Here is a 16,632-nt window from a genome sequence, read left to right on the forward strand (position 1 = left end):
GAGGAAAAAAGTTCCTAAGGGAACAGGAACCCAACTTATATTTTTTTCTTCATCCTCGTCTCATCCACTTCTGCAACTGCTCCTTGCAAGGCAGGAACCTGCCCCCTGGGAGCAGCGCCCAGCCAGGTCATGGGTGCTTTATCCAGAGCTGCACACATACTCCAAGTGCAGCTCAGCACAGCCAGAACAGGTGCTGGCTCTGCTCTTCCCAGTGGCTTGCTGGAGGCTGCTGTGCTGCATGTGGTTTCTGGCCAGCAGTGGGCCAGTGGTAGGGTTTGACTGCTCTGCTGCCAGGCTCACCTCCATAATGACCTCTGCTGTCTGTGGTGGCAGCTTTTCACTTTTCATTAATTTGCACAAGCTGGGAATAGATGTCCAGAGAGGAGACCAGCTTGCCTCTGGCATTGATTTCTGGTCCCTAAGGATGTGGGATGGCAGAGGGTTACAGATCACATTGCTCTAACTTCTGCTGTTGGATCACACAGAAAGAACTACCAATAGTGTTTTCAATGGGTCACCTGGAGGTCCTTTACAAAGCAGGACAAGTGTTGTGCAGGGGTGCTCTTTGCCACAACCCAACAGCAGCCAGACTGCTGTTGTTCAGCCAGGTTCTTGCTGTTGGGTGATCAATTGAGAAGCCCCAGGAAAGAAGACAGAGAATGAGTGCCAGTTACTGATGTCCCCCCAGTACAGACACCAGCCACTGAGTCTTCGAGAGCGAGGGGGAATTGGCAGCAAAACAATTCACTTTATCACATCTAAGCAGCTCTGAGGAGCAGTACTTGCACATGACTAGCATATCTAGATGCTTACAGTAGAAGGGCTGCAGGCAGTGGAAATATTTCCCACCTATAACCCCTAAGACACGTTTATCCCCTGTCAGTCCTCCATACAATTTTCTACAGCTTAGTCAGGGCTGGAGGACAGCATGTGTAAAAGGAAGCACTGGACATCTGTGCATCAGCACCTGACTTGTCTTGTACTTCTCCACGGTCAAGATGTGAGCATATGCTGTGAGAGTCCAGGGTGAGGGTTGTGAGGGTATATGAGGGTTCCAGAAGTCATCTCAGTTCCTATAGTAGGTCCAGGATAGCTGTTGCACAAGCAGCCACAGTCTATGTCCACATCTGGGTTGTCTCTTGTACTCCACCCACAGACAGTGCTTCTCAACAGATGTGTTGCTGCTTGGCTGTCTCAGTCTCCTGGGTTGTTCCAGCCTGGCACCTGGCAGCAGGGCTATTAGCTTCTGAAACTCTGCTCAACTCCCTTGAAGGATTCTGTGGGACAGCTCCAGTCAAGGGAGCTTTTCCTTCCCCAGAGGTACTTCTGCCCTGCTGTCTACTTGCCCGATTCCTCATCCAGAGGATGTGTGATTGTAGTGCTGCCAAGGTACCAGCTAACCCCAAAGTCTCAGTGTGATCTCTGCAAGTAGAAGTTTTCTGGAGCCATTTGCCATCCTTGAAGGCCATGCAGCTTTGGGCCCACATGCACCAATGTCTCTCCATCTGCCAGGAGCTGCTAAGACAGTCAGAGGGTGCAAGCTAGGGATGGCAGCTAAGGCCTTAACGAGTTGTGGGAGTGTGTGCAAAGTCTAGGATGCAGTAGCTGGTGGGCATACCGAGGATATGGGAACGTGCCACCATTTCCTCAGCAGCTCTGTGAGCACCTCTGCACAGAGGATGCTGAAGTCCAGATCTCGTCAGGATGTTCTCAGAAACTTGTCCCCAGTCTTCACAATTTAACTCCACGTGCAGACCTTGGGGACTTCGCTGAAGCTGTGATGGTGGTGGGGAACTGTGCACATCAGCCCAGGCGGGCTGGCTCCCTGCGCTCAGGGAGAGGAGAGGTGCTGGAGCACTTTTCAGTGGGTACGGAGGGGCATTCCCCGTGACAGCATCAAGGCAAACCTCACGCTTCCCACGGCAGATCGCGTCCAGGGGGTGGCCGTAGCCGCTCCGCTCGAATCTCCTCGGCAAGGTCTTCGGGAGCTCTGCGGCATCAGGCTCCCGCATCAGGGGGCAGCGGGCACTCCCCTAGCCCCGCCGGCACCGGCACCTCCCGGCTGCGGGGCGCGGCGTGAGGGGCGGGCCGGGGCGGGGACCGCGGGAAGGCTGGGCCGGGCTGGCGCGGCGCGGCACGGCACGGAACGGAACGGAACGGCGCGGCACGGTGCTGCTGGACCCCCGCTACCAGCGTCAAGGTATGAGACCGGTGGTGGTGGTGGTGAGTCCTGCGGCCGAGACACTCGTGGGCACGGGCGGCCGGGGCACCTGCCACAGCCCGGGGCCTGCGGAGCCCGGCGGTGCCGAGGAGCGGGGGTTGGGGGCGGTGGGGCTGCTCTACCCCTGAGCCGAAGGTGCCGCAGCCCCCGCCGGCCCCACCCCGCTTTGTGCGGAGTCTCCGACATCCGCATCCGCGGAGGCACAGACGGCCGGGGGATGCGGCGGCCGCCCGCTGCTGCGGGCCTCGGGCATCCCCCGGTACGGTGTAGTGTGTGGGAGCGTGGCAGTGGGAGCGAGAGCGGGAGCAGGGCATCCCCGCTGGCCGCAGCCAGGGCAGGCGGTGCTGGTCGCGCCCCCCTGGGGCAGGATGCCCGCTCCCCAGTAGCGCCCTGCCCTTGGGCTGTTCCCGCAGGTAACTGCAGCAGCGATTTTCTATTCCGACAGTGATGGACCGAGAGCTGGCCCCCGGTGGGAGCCCGCCGGTCCGAGGAGGGGATATGCAAGCGGCCAGGCTCCGCTCGGAGGTGCGCGGCTGGTGCACGGAGCAACAGGGCTTCAGGGCGACCGGAGGCGGGCGGGAGTGGGCAGCACGCTGCCTCTCCCCCGGCCAACCCCACCTGCCCGGGCAGCGGGGGGCACAGTTTGGCACCTCCATGACTTTGCTCATTGTATAGACGGAGCCTCATCTATGGCTCTGTGTTTGTGTGTGTTGTTTACTTTGGACCCTTTGTACTGCCCTTTCGTGGGGATTTTGGGTGCTTGGTGTCAGGGCAGGTCACATCTTGCGCAGAGCACAATGACAGCCACTGAAACGGCATCTGGGCCACGCTTTCTGGCAGTGGGATCTCCTGGTGCCAGTTCTCCCTTCAGGGAAAGCCCTTCAAGGGGTCTTACTTTCAGTCCGCACAGCTATGGAGTACGGCTTCTTCCCGTGGGTCTGTCTTTGACGCCACAGCCCTCAGGGACGGAGGCAGGCGGCTGCGAAGGGATATGTAACGATGACAGCACTTTGCAAACAAGTCCCCGGTGGCCTGGAAAGTCCAGCTGTGTGCAGTGTCTTGCCGAACATCCATTGTTCACCCTGCAGGGTGGTGCCCTCCTTGTTTCGCTCTGCAGTGTAGAAAAACATCGTCCCAGCATCCTGGCTGTTCCCGATCCCCTCATTCACTTACACATCCTCAGAGGGCACCGTGTTTGCTGCAGTCCCTTTAAAGGGAATTTACCTGGACGGGAATTTACCTGTTCTTCTGGCCTCGTGGGTACTCAAGTGAATTCTGCACTTGGAATTGGAGGATTTGGAGAACACTTGGAGGCATGTTGGGTTTGGTTGTCTTTTAAGCTTCCTAACGCAGGCTCCCCGGTGGGTTAACAAAGGAGTAGCCTGTGTAGCCCTGCTGTTCCCTTTGTTCTCTCACTGGCTGTGCCCTCTTTAGAGAGCTCAGATCTCTCCAGGTTTGATCAGAGATAGAGAGTGACTAACAGAGGCACGAAGGGACTTCATGTTTTGGTGTAAGCATTTCAGGAAACTCGAGTGCAAAACTCTGGCAGGCTGGACAGGAGGGAGCTGTTTTCTTTTTAGACACAAGGCAAAAAGGAGGTGTTTTCATCTGTGCTGATGTCTGTTGAATTAGCATTATTGCAGACAAGATACAGATCCATTGCTGAGGAGTATTTCAAATTCATTCAATCCATTTTTCTATAGCAACAAATGAAAGCCCATCACCTCTGTAGACCTGGGGAATGCAAAGTCCAGGCACTGGAGATGTTTGGACAAAGAGCAAGACAACGTTGCCACCTGCACCCCAGCTCTGCCCTGAGCTCCTCCTCACCTTTCTACCTCAGAGGCAAAACATCTCTGCACAAGTGTGCTGGTTTTGCAAGTCTGGGGGAAGAGTGAGAGTGCTGTCCTCTGTGCACCAGCTGCACCAGCCTGGCTGGCTGCATTGCTCATCTCCATCCCAATGATCCAATCACTTGCTCTCTGGGTCTGTGGAGCAGGTGGGTCTCCTGACAGCAGGTCAGGGTATTTCCAGATGTGATGGGTTTCTCTTTCTCTTTTTTCCCCCTCTGGGTAATTTCTACCTATCTCTTGTCTATGTTAAACTTGTCCCCTTTGAGCAGTTTTCTTGTTCCGAAAATGTCAGTAATAGATAACATTTTGAATGTTTCTGTGCCTGCTACTTTTATTAGTAGCTGGATAATGAGTGGAATTTGGCTTGTCTGACTCTGTGGCAGGTTTCTTTGCATCTCTTTTTAGGCGGGCTGGCACTGGGCAGGCTGCTGGTCTCTGGAAGCAGGCTGTGGTGCTTCTGCAAGGGCAGTTCTCTCTTGTCTGTAGGCTGTCTGGGCTTCTAGATGCCTGAATGTTTTGTGAACTGTGTTTTGGGAGTATACATTCCAGCATAGAGCAAGTCCCTGTGCTGTGAGCTGCAGATGTCCAGGCACATGGGTATTTCAGTGTTGCAGAGAGTTAGGGGGAAAACTGGAGGTTTTGGCAAATCTCCAGAGGTGAAGGTGATGTTTTGGAGTGAAAGGTGACAGCTGCTTTAGGGGCTAGCCAAGGTAGATTTTGCACATTATCTTGCAGGCTTCTTACATGTTATGGTCAGATCAGTAGCCCAGTGGCTGCAGAGGATGAAGCCTTCATCCCACTCTGGTGGACATTGTTTTCCACAGCAGGGATTTCACTGGGGAAACTGTTAAAGAGGGGTTGTGACAGGACATGACAGAGACCTTCTGTGAAGAAACAGTGAAAGGAGACTGTCTCAGATCACTTCCTCACTATCCGCTCTTGAATGATCCTAGGAGACCCTGGCAGAGTCCTGATCCTTAATGTCCAGACCCTGTCCTCCACTACCATAAATAAACCTCCAAGAAAGATTGCTTGAAGTATTTGCTTCAATGAAAAAGACCCTCAAAACCCACCTGGAGTATTCCCATCTGCCAGTTACCATCAGTAGCAGTCTTTTTTGGCAATCAAATGACATTGTGTATTACCATTTGCCAGTGAGCTGATGTCTGTGAGGCTGCTGAGAATGTTGGTGTTAAACCTCTTGCTCAGACCCAAAGAGGACTTCTGGACCTATCCCTGGTGATGCTGGACAGCTGCTGCTTTTTGGTACAGCTGGGGCTTGAAACAGCCTCTTGATGCACAACAGGGCTGCAAACTGTTCGGTCTCTTGCTCTCATAGCAAGAAGACACTGGAGCAATGATGCAGGGAAGTGTTCTACATGTATGCATTACTTGGCTTCCCTTAAGTACACGTTAAGCTGCTCTGGCTGCAGAGAGCTGACTGAGGCAAGCAGCCCGCAGCACACAGCAATTACGCTGACGCGCCTTCTGCCTCTCTGCAGGAGAAACAGGAAAGACTTTTAGATCATCCAGGAGGCTGCACGGGCTGAGGAGGTTTGACACTCACAGGGTTATACTGGCTTCCAAGTGGAAGACAGGCTGGCCTAGGACTTCCAGGGAGTTTCCCTCTGTGGTATTACACGCTTGCCAGCAATTCCCCACTTTGAAAATACATCCTTGTCATGGTTTAATGCTGGGCTGGCAATTAACCAAATCACAGATGCTCTCTATTAATCCCCTTCTCTTCCCTGATAAAGAAAGGAGAGAGAATAAGGGAGAGAAACTTAGGGGCTGGAAACTGCTTTAATGAAACAATGATGATAAAAAAGGAAAAATTATTAAATATATACAAACATACAGAAAAATCATACCATGTTCCTCGTCCCTTTTCCCCAAATAAAGCTCATGTCACCACCAAGGCTGCAGGGCAGCCCTGGGAAAGTCCAGGCTGGACTCCTGGAGTCAGGCAGCTGTTGGGAGCTGGAGGCAGGAACACACAGATTCAGGCTGGTGTGGATCAGAACCACAGGCAGACGAACGGACAGAATCCTCCCAGGATGCTGAAGCAAACAGGGACAGGTGAAGATGTGTGAAGATGAAGGGCAATGAGGAAGGCAAAGAGGAAGGGGAAGAGGGGCTTGACCCTCATGATCCCCCGAAGTTATACTCAGTATGAGGTGTATGGGATGGAATACTCAGGTCAGTTTTTGTCATTTATCTTGTCCGCTCCTTCCTAGTCCGCTTCAGTCCAAGAAGTAGAAACTGAATGAGTGTCTTAATTTCAGCAAGTGCAGCTGCTTATAAGAGACTTAGCTGAAAGCAAAATTACGGAACAGAAAATTAGCTCTTTCCTGGTCCAAGCCAGGACAACCCTGCAGGGCTCTATTAGGGTAATGCAGAGCTTACTAGTTCCAAAACACTTTGAAATTCACTGATTGGACTTTCTGACCCTCAAAGCACTTTCTGAAGTTTGGACACATGCTGCTGCCCATGGTAGGACCAATGACAGCATACAGCTCCAAGCTTCTCTCTTCCCTTCTTGACTTGCTCCCTGCTGTATTTCACACCGCTTCACATCTTCCAGAGCAAGGCCCAAAGTTTAGCCTCTTTCTCCCTCTTTCTTATGAGCATCCTTTTGGCCTCTGGCTTGTGCAAGGTTTTCTTTCTAGTCTGGGGAGTTGCTGTTCTATTTATCTTGTGCCAGGAAATATGGACATTTCTACCAGCAGAGACGAGGTCTTCAGCAGTGATCACTCCTCTCTGTCTCTCTCCCTCTGTGGAAAAAATTAACTGAGGAAAATGGTAAGAGAGACAAAACAGCAGAAGGTCCCAGCATATGTGGGCTATTTATCACTGAGGCTGCAACAAAGTCCATGGAAACTTATTAGATAGCTTGCAGGAAAGCAAGAGAGGCCAAAATCCATCTTGTTCCTTGTATATCTCTAGGAGCTGTCCCTACCCAGGAAAGGAGACAATACTGGGGAGAGGTCCTCCCAGGAAAAAATGTCTGGGGAAAGGTCCTCCAGACCAGGGCTACACCAGTAATGGTGCACATTCAAAGAGAAACACAAGCCACAGTCATGACCGCAGGCAGGGGGGGGGGGTGAGAAGAGAGACTGACCCTCCCTGACTGTAAGGAAAAGAGCCTTGTGGCTCTGGTTGCATGCAGAGTAGAGCATGGATGGACAAAAAAAAGGTGCAGGAAGGAGCCAAGGCAAACACTGGGACTACTCCCAAGAGCAGAAGTTAAGCAATGTGCCCCTACAGACACCATGATTTAAACTCTTCTTGCAGGGTGCCTGTGCAGAGGGCTGAAATCCTCCTTGGGAGGGTCAGAAGGCTCTGGATCAAGGTTTTCTGGGAAGCACAGGCAATGCATATGGGTAGTGCTCAGTAGGCAAGAGCCTTTTTCTCAGGCAATGCCCCCTGCCTGGGCTGGGGTATGGACTGAAGCAGCAGGAGAACAAGATCATGTGCAGGAGCAGGACTGGGAACAGTGGATCTCTCCTAAAGCTGCCTGCCCTGCTCCAGCCTTGCCTGGGGCTCATTTAACCAGGTACTGTTTGCACATAGCATGTTTGCCAACCTGCCAAAGGGCCCCCTGTAGTGGTGCTGCCCCTGAATGCCACACAGTTCCCTTTTCACACCTGCAATCTGTGCTGAATCCAGGGACAGGCTTTTCACTGCCCTCTGTATCCTGGTTGCTCTTCTCACATCGGGTTTCTGTGGAGTTTTGCTTCCCAGGCTGTGGAAAGTTCATCTCTGACAGTGCCATTCATCTCTCAGCCACCTTCCACATGGTTACATGTGAGGTTATTTAAAACAAGTTATTTAAACCAGAGTTTGCCCTGAGCACGAATACGCAAATCTTTAAAAACATTGCCCTAGAAAAATGTCACTACTATTTTGCCTGAACTGCTGGCACAGTTGCAGCTCTTCTTCCTAAGAAACCTCAAGCTGGTGTTACTTGGAACACTGTCTGGTAACCTGAACAACGCCGGGAAGGACGGATCTTCCTTGTTATCCTCTGGTTTCTTCCATTCTATCTGCCCCCTAAAAGAAGCCTGTGCTGGCAACAAAATTGCAGGGTAATAGGCACAGAGAATCCAGACAGCTCTGTAATTGCAGCAGACAAATAGAAGAAAACAAATACTGTTTTTCTAACATCTACTTAAATGTAATTAGCTCACATTATTTTTCTCTGGCATTTTCTCCAATTTAATTTGAATACCAAAATACACACACAGAGGAACAAAACCAAAGTCAGAACAGCATTGCTCCAACTTCCTGCTCTCAAATATTCAGCTCCTCCTACAAATGGAGGTTCTTTTCTTTATAGTCAGGGTGGGTCAGAGTCTCTCTTCTCACCCCCCCCTCTCTGTGGTCATGGCTGTGGCTTGTGTTTCTCTTTGAATATGCAAAAGTCTTGATGTCAGTAACTGATGCCCGAAGTCTTAATTGAAAAGATTGATTTTGCTAAGGATAGCATGGCATCCTACACCTTCCACAGAAATCAATAGGAGTTCAGTGTCTCACTGAAAATTCTAAAAATCATGGCACTCAGTTAAAGGCTTAATGGGGACCTAAGGGCTTGACCTTATGGCTTCTTGCATTTATTTGAGACTTGTGCCCACTGCCATACTTCAAGGCCCATGCTATATCTGTAGGTGTGATGCATCCTGCCAGGCAGACCAAGTTTTGCAGCAGAAAAACCCCAAACTCTCATTGAGACTTCATAGGTAAAAGCTCAAGGGTGAAGTTGAAACTTTCCTCTGTCTTGGCATCTAGCTTGTGTTTTGGTGAACTGTTGGTTCCTGTGGAGTTAAAAATATAGGAAGCCTCGATTCTATGATAATTCTGGCTGACAAACCAGAACAAGAGCCAGTAGCTCAAAACAGAAGTTATTATTTGGCAAAATAATAAGGCAGTTGTGTTTTTAGCAGCAAAGAGGAGGAATCGTGGGAAGAGCTTCCTGGGATGATGCATTGCTAGAACCTTGAACAGGATGATTTTCTAAATAATGTCCCTCAGTGGAGACAGCAGTGTTCTCTGGAAGTAGGTGACAGCTCTCAGACTGCCACTAGCCAAGTAACTGCTACCTGGCATCCTGCAGAGATTTATTTCTCTTTACTTGGCACTCCCAAAGCACCCCATCTCACCACAGTGGAGAAGATGCGCTCCTGTCTCCAAGCTCTCAGCAAGTTCAGATAGGCTTTACCTTAAAGGCCCCAAGGTGGTATTGCAGTGCCCAATACAACAGCTAACTTTCTTTCCCAAGTTTTGTTTTATTGCCACTGGAGGGATGACAATTTGAAGGCAGGAGTGAGCCACTGGACATTTGCTGTACGTGGAGATGGACTTCACTCCCTGTGTTGATGGGAGCTCTGGAGAGGGGGGACAGGTAACTCATCTTCATGGAGGCAGAGCACTGCATATGACCAGCACCTGCATCTGCAGATGGTGTGTATTACCAGCTGAGGTAATAGTTATTAGCCAGAGAGAGGCTCAGCAGGATGACTTGCTTCCCTGTAGCACCTCCACCTTTGGAGATTTTCAGAATCCATATGGACAAGGCCTTGAGAAACTTGGCTTTACTTGGAGGCTGTCTCTGCTTTGACCAGGAGTTTGGCCTACAGACACTCAGACCCTTCCAGCCTAAATTTACCTGTGATTGTGGGATGACAGTAGAAGTGAAAACTTGGTAATGATATTAGGCATGAAAGTTCCAAGGAGTTAAATCAAGGAAACCCATAGCTAGAGTCCACCTGGAAAATCTGCTTTGGTCCCTATCTCTCATGCTTCTTTCCCAGTGTTTAAGCTGAATTTGTTTAATTTTTTGAATTAGGATGAGTGGTGAGAATCTCTAACCTTTTTCTCTAGCACACATATCTGCTTTGTGGGTCTGTCCACTGGATGGAGAAAAAATATCAAAGGATGTCCTTGAGTATGCTGTGGTTGTCTGTGAGGTTTCAAAAACACTTCAATAATGCCTATCTTGCTGTTAGCATGGGGAATTTCTTATTATTGAGAACTTGGTTTTGGTTCCCAGACCCTTGTGGACTGTTAGTGGACCAAGAGTTATTAAGCTTAAAATTGAGAGTAATTCTGGGTGATGTGAAAAGAGGGAACTAAAGTGACAGTTTCTGTACCTTCTGTTTCTTCCAATTTTGAGAAACCAGTGAAACCAGTCATTCTCTTGTATAGGGCTTTATGTATTTCAGAAAAGCTTTTCTAGAGTCTTATCTATTCTTCCTTCCCTGGCAGCATGACTTTCAATATGAACTTTTCCATGACTTTACGACAGCTTGTGTTTTATATATGTATAAAAAACCAGAACACTGTTTGTACTCTTTGTTTCTGCCTGTCTTGCAGTCAAGTTCCTTTGTAGGAGTTAGGAAGATTAAAGGCAAGGACACCGTATTGTGGCTCTAGAAAAACTTCACACACCTTTCACTGTTGTGGGGTTCTGCAGCCACTGGTGCCATTGGCTACCAGCAGTGCAGGCAGATGACTGCATGGTGACTTAGTCTGTTAGTCTGGAAACTTGCAAGTGACTTGAACTTCTGCAGAAAAGAAAGTCTTCCCCAGGAAAGTCAGGTCTTTATTTTGAGCTTTCTAAAAACCTTCCCCTTTCTTCAGTTGCATAGCTTCCTGTGTCACTGCCTGCTGTCTTCCCTGTGCCTGAACTTCTCTGGCACCGTGGGGTGCCCAGGGTGTCACTCAGGGCAGTGGTAGTGCTCACATGCAGTCCTGAAGTCTGCTTGGGAACTCTTCTATGGGACTGTTCACACTTCCATCTCTGGCTGAGCAAGAACTGGGAGCATGGCTTGGACTACCCTTTGGATCCGAGAAGTCCGCAGAAGTTTTCTGGATCCTGAAGATTTTCTCTGGTACCAAAAAGCCCTACATGCAGATGTAATTTTATGAGTGTATATAAGAAAGCTGCATAGGTATGCTGTGTGTCCTACCCAGTGCTTTTCTTCTTACTCACCTTCACAAAGACAATCTTTGTTTTTGCTGTCTGAAGCATGAAAATCATGACCCAAGCTGGCTTGCTTCCTTTTTTTTTTTTTTTTTTTTTTTTTTTTCCCCCCCACTGACACTGTGGGAAGATCAAATACTGCCTGGATACATCTACAGTGCATCTGTGTCTTGAGTGCCTCCTGCAATGCCAGCTCATTGAGGACCTGGTAGTGCAGAAGAGAAGGCAGAGAGGGACAGCTGTTTAGTTTGGAAAAGGTATGCCTGAAAAGGGGTATGACATATGGCCTTTGACATATGTATGGTAGGATGATGGGATGGAGAGTTCAGATAGGGAGTGATTGTTCCTTTGTTTATCACTGCCCAGGAACTCCAGGATACAGGTAAACAGTGGAACTCATTGACACAGGATGTTGGGGATGTGGTTCAAGAAAAGCCATTAGACGAATCTGCAGGTGGAAAATCCATTAAGGCTAGCTAAACAGACAGATAAGCCTTTGGCTCAAAAAGTGTCTGAGGCACAGATGCCCAGAGATGGCTCCTAGGTGGAGAAAAGATCAGCTTGTTGGCATGGATATCAGCTGTGCTGGAGGAAGAGACTGGCATGGAAAGCAACAGTGGTAGAGTTAGAGAGAATGAGCCTGCAGTGGGGAGCTCAGCTGGGACATGCTGGTTCTCCCTGGCTGGAAGAGCTGGAGAGAGAGGGGTGGTGCAGACAGAGCTGGAAGATGTTCAGAATTCATATTGGAGAAGATTTGCAAAGAGACTGGCAGGAATCAAGTATGTAGCAAACAAAATACTAAGTGGGAGGAGAGACTGATCTTCACTGCTAATAGATGGCATGTGTGAAGAGAGGGACTGGTCACAGGAGAGCAGTAATGCTGCACAAAATGATCAGAGATGTAGGAACACCAAACCCATCATAAGAACAATAGTTGGAGGAGGGAAGGTAAAAAATAATAAAAATCTGTATGAAGACAGGCAAGGCTGAAGATCAAACAGGGATCTCTACAGAAAGTGTGGATGCAGTGACTGACCTCAGTTCTCTGTTAACTCTAGTCACATCTACAGTGCATGAGGAGTGGACCTATGGAGTGAAAGAGGTGGTACCAGGACTTCATATCCACAGGCATTTTGGACATTTAAATTTGACCCAGCTAGTCCCCTTAATGGATGGAGTTCTGATCCTTAAATCATTTTAGTTTCATCTGGAGGGAATCCCATCTGCATGCTCCCAGATGGCTTTGCAAGGTAAACTGGAGTACAGTAAATGACACAGAGAGGGAAATTTGGTCCAAAACTGTGGTCCCAGTTTCAACCAAACTCTGCTTCTGCTCTCATTGACGTATTCAGTTCAGACTGATGCCACTGGTTTCCCAGAGACTGTAGATTTGCCAAGCCTAAGAGGTGAATAAGTGGGCACAGCACATCATTTCTCTGGCAGGGAACACATGGGTAGTCTTCCCATCTAGTCATCATCAACCAAAGCCAGGCTAAGAACCAATAAGAACAAAACTGAACCAGCTATCTCTGCTGTAAATGATGAATCAATTTTTAAATTTGCATCAGAAGGGAGCACTGGCTGATGTGTCTGTAATAGATGCCTTTGGGACAGAGTCTTGGTAGCTTGTCATGCACCAGATAAACTGGGCCTGCTGTTAGAGAGCTCAAAATTGCATTAGGAGTTTTCCAGAGCATGGAGAGATAACAATTCTAATTTAATCAGCCAGACAAAGAGAAAAACCTCAACTGGAAACATAAAGCAATTCCACCCTATATGGCTGTGGGATGCACTTATCTTTTCTCTGTGCCTCTAGATGTTTTTGCTTGTAGATGATGCTGCAAGTGAGCTGGAAGAACTTAGCAGGTATGGGCTTCAGGGAAGGCCTCTATGTCTGCCTGTTGCTTTTCAAGGGAAAATATACTGTTGTCATTGCTCCAGAATGACAGTGATGGTTTCCCTTTGCCCCTGGCTCACAACTGCAAAAGCCGCATCTGGTTCTCCTCTAGTCCATGGTAGTAGGTACCTCTGTCTTTTGCTCCCAAACCAATTCACTAACAGTGGGATACAACTTCTGGAAGGGCAATTACAGAGCCAGACTCTTCTTGGCAGTGACAGATAGTCTAACAAGGAGAAAAGATGCGAGCTGCATCTGGAGGGAAGTAGGTCAGATGTTAGAGAGAGCTCATCCCCAGGAGGTGGTGCAGACCTGGAACCAGGCAGGTGGAAGGCTTCAGCCTTGGGAGTTTTACAGGCTCCACATCTGCCCTGATTTAGAGCTATGGGCAGGTTCACTGTGAGGATGAGCTAGAGACCATCAGAGGCAAGGTCCCCTAGTCTGTGCCCTTGCACCTGTGTTTGTGCCTTCCTGCCCAGACAGTCAGAGCCTGTCAGATTTCCTAAAATGTCTGTGTCCTGCTGGTAGTCACAAGTCCTCAGCTAGGCAGAAGAGGTTTGGGAAGAAGTCTGGCTAGCCCAGTGGAGCTCTCTGGGCAGCTAACCACAGTCTTTGGGTTCCCTGACAAAACTCCCCAAACTTGTAATGCTCAGCTTTGCTGTAAGGAAAGCCTTTAGCAGAGATGCTGCATCTGCCAGATGTCTGCAGGCATGCTCAGACCTCATGGCAAAGAGTAGTGAGACCAAGTGTCCCAATCTTCCCAAACCTATATATGGCAGGCTACTGAGACCCAGTTGCATCTTTTCAATGGGGAGATAAACTTTGGTTCCTGAAACTGAGAAGCCACCATGGTCTTGAATAGCAAGAAGCTTCTTCCTGTGAAATAGGAGAGTTGAAAGCATGGTGCTCTGGTTTCAGAAGGAATTGAAGAGCTTTCAGAGACTCAGGTGATGAGTTTTTCAAAGATGTATTTCTGACAGAAATCTAGCAAAGCCTCTTAAAATACGAACATTTCATCACTTCCTTTTCAAAAGGAGTTTTTGCAGTGTGAGGGAATGGAGGAGACTTCTAGTTTTTATTGTTCTGTGAACTAGGATTGTTGTATTTACTTTTCTTTCATAACAGAGCAGGATCTTGCCAAGGTAGAAGGTGGAATTTGCCCTCTCATTGAATTCAAAAGCACATTAGCACTCACAAGGAAGTTGATAAGCAATAATATTTTCTTTGCTGCCCAGGTAACCAGGAGGGTGAAAGAGGGTATTGTCTCTGGAGAGTGCAGGCAAGTTGGCTTTATCTTTCTGATGGAGTACACAGGCTATCTTGGAAAGCTGGAGGCGAACCAGGGGAAGGAGGGGCTTGCTCTCCAAAGAGGCTGGGGTGGGCCTATCCTTTGCTTTAGTCATATTGCCTCCTGTCCTTCCTGGGACCTCTGATAAGCCTAATGAAACTGAGTTGAGTTTCGGGGTAATTTTGTGTTTTGCCAGCCTTTCACACTCCCTTGACCCACTGCTGTGTTTCTTAAAGGTTGTGTTGACTGAAGCCATTCGTGCCCTCAATGCATCATCTCTTTCTGTCAGAGCTTGCCAAGTAGGGGCACCACATGAAGGAGATGCTGGACACGTTGTGAAGGGAGAAGCTGAGCTTCCAGAATATGGTGTTGCCATAATCTGAGTCAGGGATCAATCCTGGTGGATTCCTTTGTCCCTCCTGGGATGGACAAAATGACCATGCATTGGCAGAGCACAAGTTTCTTCACACTCTTTGGAGGTCCTGCTCTTCAGCTTGATATCTAGCTGTCATTAGCTTAAAAGTATTCATGAAGCACTGTTCCTGTGGCCTGGAGAAAGTAATGTGCAGTGAGATGGTGTTTCACTCCATGTGCCTGAATTAGAGGTGTGAATCTTGAGGAAGTGGAGCTCCCGGCAGTGTTGGCAGCAGAGTGACAGTGATGGTGCCACAGGTGCCTCAGGCTCCCGTGCTCCAGGTTGAATCACTTTGGTTGCTCATGAGAAGAGTGATGCTTGTTGGGCAATGCAGGGAAATCCAAAGTCTGGCAACAGACCCTCCATGTGTACTTCCCAACCGCTGGGCTTCCTAAGCAATGCGAAGGCTTCCAGCCTGTTTTATGCTTCTCAGGAGGGGAAAAACAGCCCCTCATGAAATTCAGTAAAGATAAATAGCAACTTCTGCCCCTGATTTGCAGCAGCTGCCTGCAGTGGTGCAAGCTCAGGCTGACTGGCAAGAGAGCAGCTCTTCAGTGAAGACCCACAAGGGTCCTAGTGGGCAGCAAGTTTGACCTGAGTTATCTGGGTAACTTTGCAAGCCCTGCAGCCACCTGCAGCATGGGTTTCTCCACAGGATGGTGGGCACACACGTTTCCTGAGGAGGCTGAGGGATCTCCATCTTCACTGGTCTTGCAAATGCATCTGGGCAGTCTGAGCAACATGACCTGCCTTTGTAGTGAGCTTTGCTGGGGGCTGTGGGCAGGACATGGGACCCCCAGAAGTGCCTTCTGGCCTGTTTTTTCCCTGTGATTCTGTATGCTTTATTGTTATAATTTCTTCTTTGCTTCTCCCACTTGTCCTAGGGGAGGCTCAAGTACACATTCAGTGTCAGGCTTGGAAGTGATCGCAACAATTATAAAATAAAGAATGGGTGACAATTCAGCCAGCACTTCATGGCGTGGCTTCACTTCACAATATTCTGGGGGATTCTACCCAAAATACCCAAAATTCTCAGCCTACTCATCAGGTCAGGTGATAGGAGAGTCTGAACCTCTTGGGAGCTGCCTGAGGCTGTGGTCTCTGCCAGTTTTTTCTCTTTGCTTTCTACCTTGCTCCTGGTCGTTGCTGCTGGCTGTGCTGGGATGACCCAGTTAAAAATAACCTGGCTGAGCTATTTCTGTGAGACAGATATGCTCCCTTGTCCCTCTCCTTGTTGTACCAGGGGGACAGAAGAGCACAGCCATGGAGTAATACCAGGTGGTGGGGATGTAGCAATACTGTGAGCCGGTGTCATAATCAGGGAGTTTTTGTTCTGGAATGGGTTGGGCTTTGCTGCCTGCTGTGGGGAGTGTGTTGTTGTTTCAGCTTTGACTGAATACAAATGCAGTTGGAAAGATAACCCAGGAAGGCCCTTGGATTTTTGCTGTCTCAACCTTGCCTTTTGTAGAATGCTGTTGTTCCACTCCTGGCAGCCCTAGTCTGCCCCTGACATGCTGACTAGCTGCCCCTGACAGACATGCTTAAAATAGTTTTGAGGTTTACAACATGTGGTGTATCTTCTAATGTGAACAAAATTTATATAATGTGCATTTTGCCAGGTTTGGGGCTTTGGTGTATTGTTGGCCCTTGGTGGGCTGGTTTGGAGCCCCTTGCTGGAAAGATGCTCCGAGATGATATGGTACCAGCTGATGATGATGTTTGTGAGTTGCAGGGCTGCAATGGGTTGATGGAGTCTGGAGTCTGAACTGTAGTTCAGACTGTAGGCCAGGTCTGTATGCAATATTTGTATAAAGATATTTGGGGGGGAGGCAAAAGTACTGGAACCACCCTCTGCTTGTGGTGGAAGCAGATGATGCCTGTGTCAGTGGACGAGCCTTTGTCTCATCTCTTCTGGGACTGTGTCCACCTTCAACCCTCTGCATTAGTTTTGACTCAGTGGTAACATAGGAGAAGGG

The 16,632-nt window shown here is 49.0% G+C and overlaps 1 protein-coding gene across 1 annotated transcript in view; it reads left to right on the forward strand.

Annotated features, from left to right (window-relative positions):
* Nucleotides 1-2,115: 2,115 nt before the first annotated feature.
* Nucleotides 2,116-16,632, forward strand: part of CORO2A (coronin 2A) — a 60,205-nt gene continuing 45,688 nt past the window's right edge. The window contains exon 1 of the mRNA XM_071730683.1: nt 2,116-2,200. The gene's annotated coding sequence lies outside the window, so the exon portion shown is untranslated. The remainder of the gene's footprint in view (nt 2,201-16,632) is intronic.

This window comes from Heliangelus exortis, chromosome Z (genome assembly GCF_036169615.1).
Source record: "Heliangelus exortis chromosome Z, bHelExo1.hap1, whole genome shotgun sequence".
Classification (NCBI taxonomy): Eukaryota; Metazoa; Chordata; class Aves; order Apodiformes; family Trochilidae; genus Heliangelus; species Heliangelus exortis.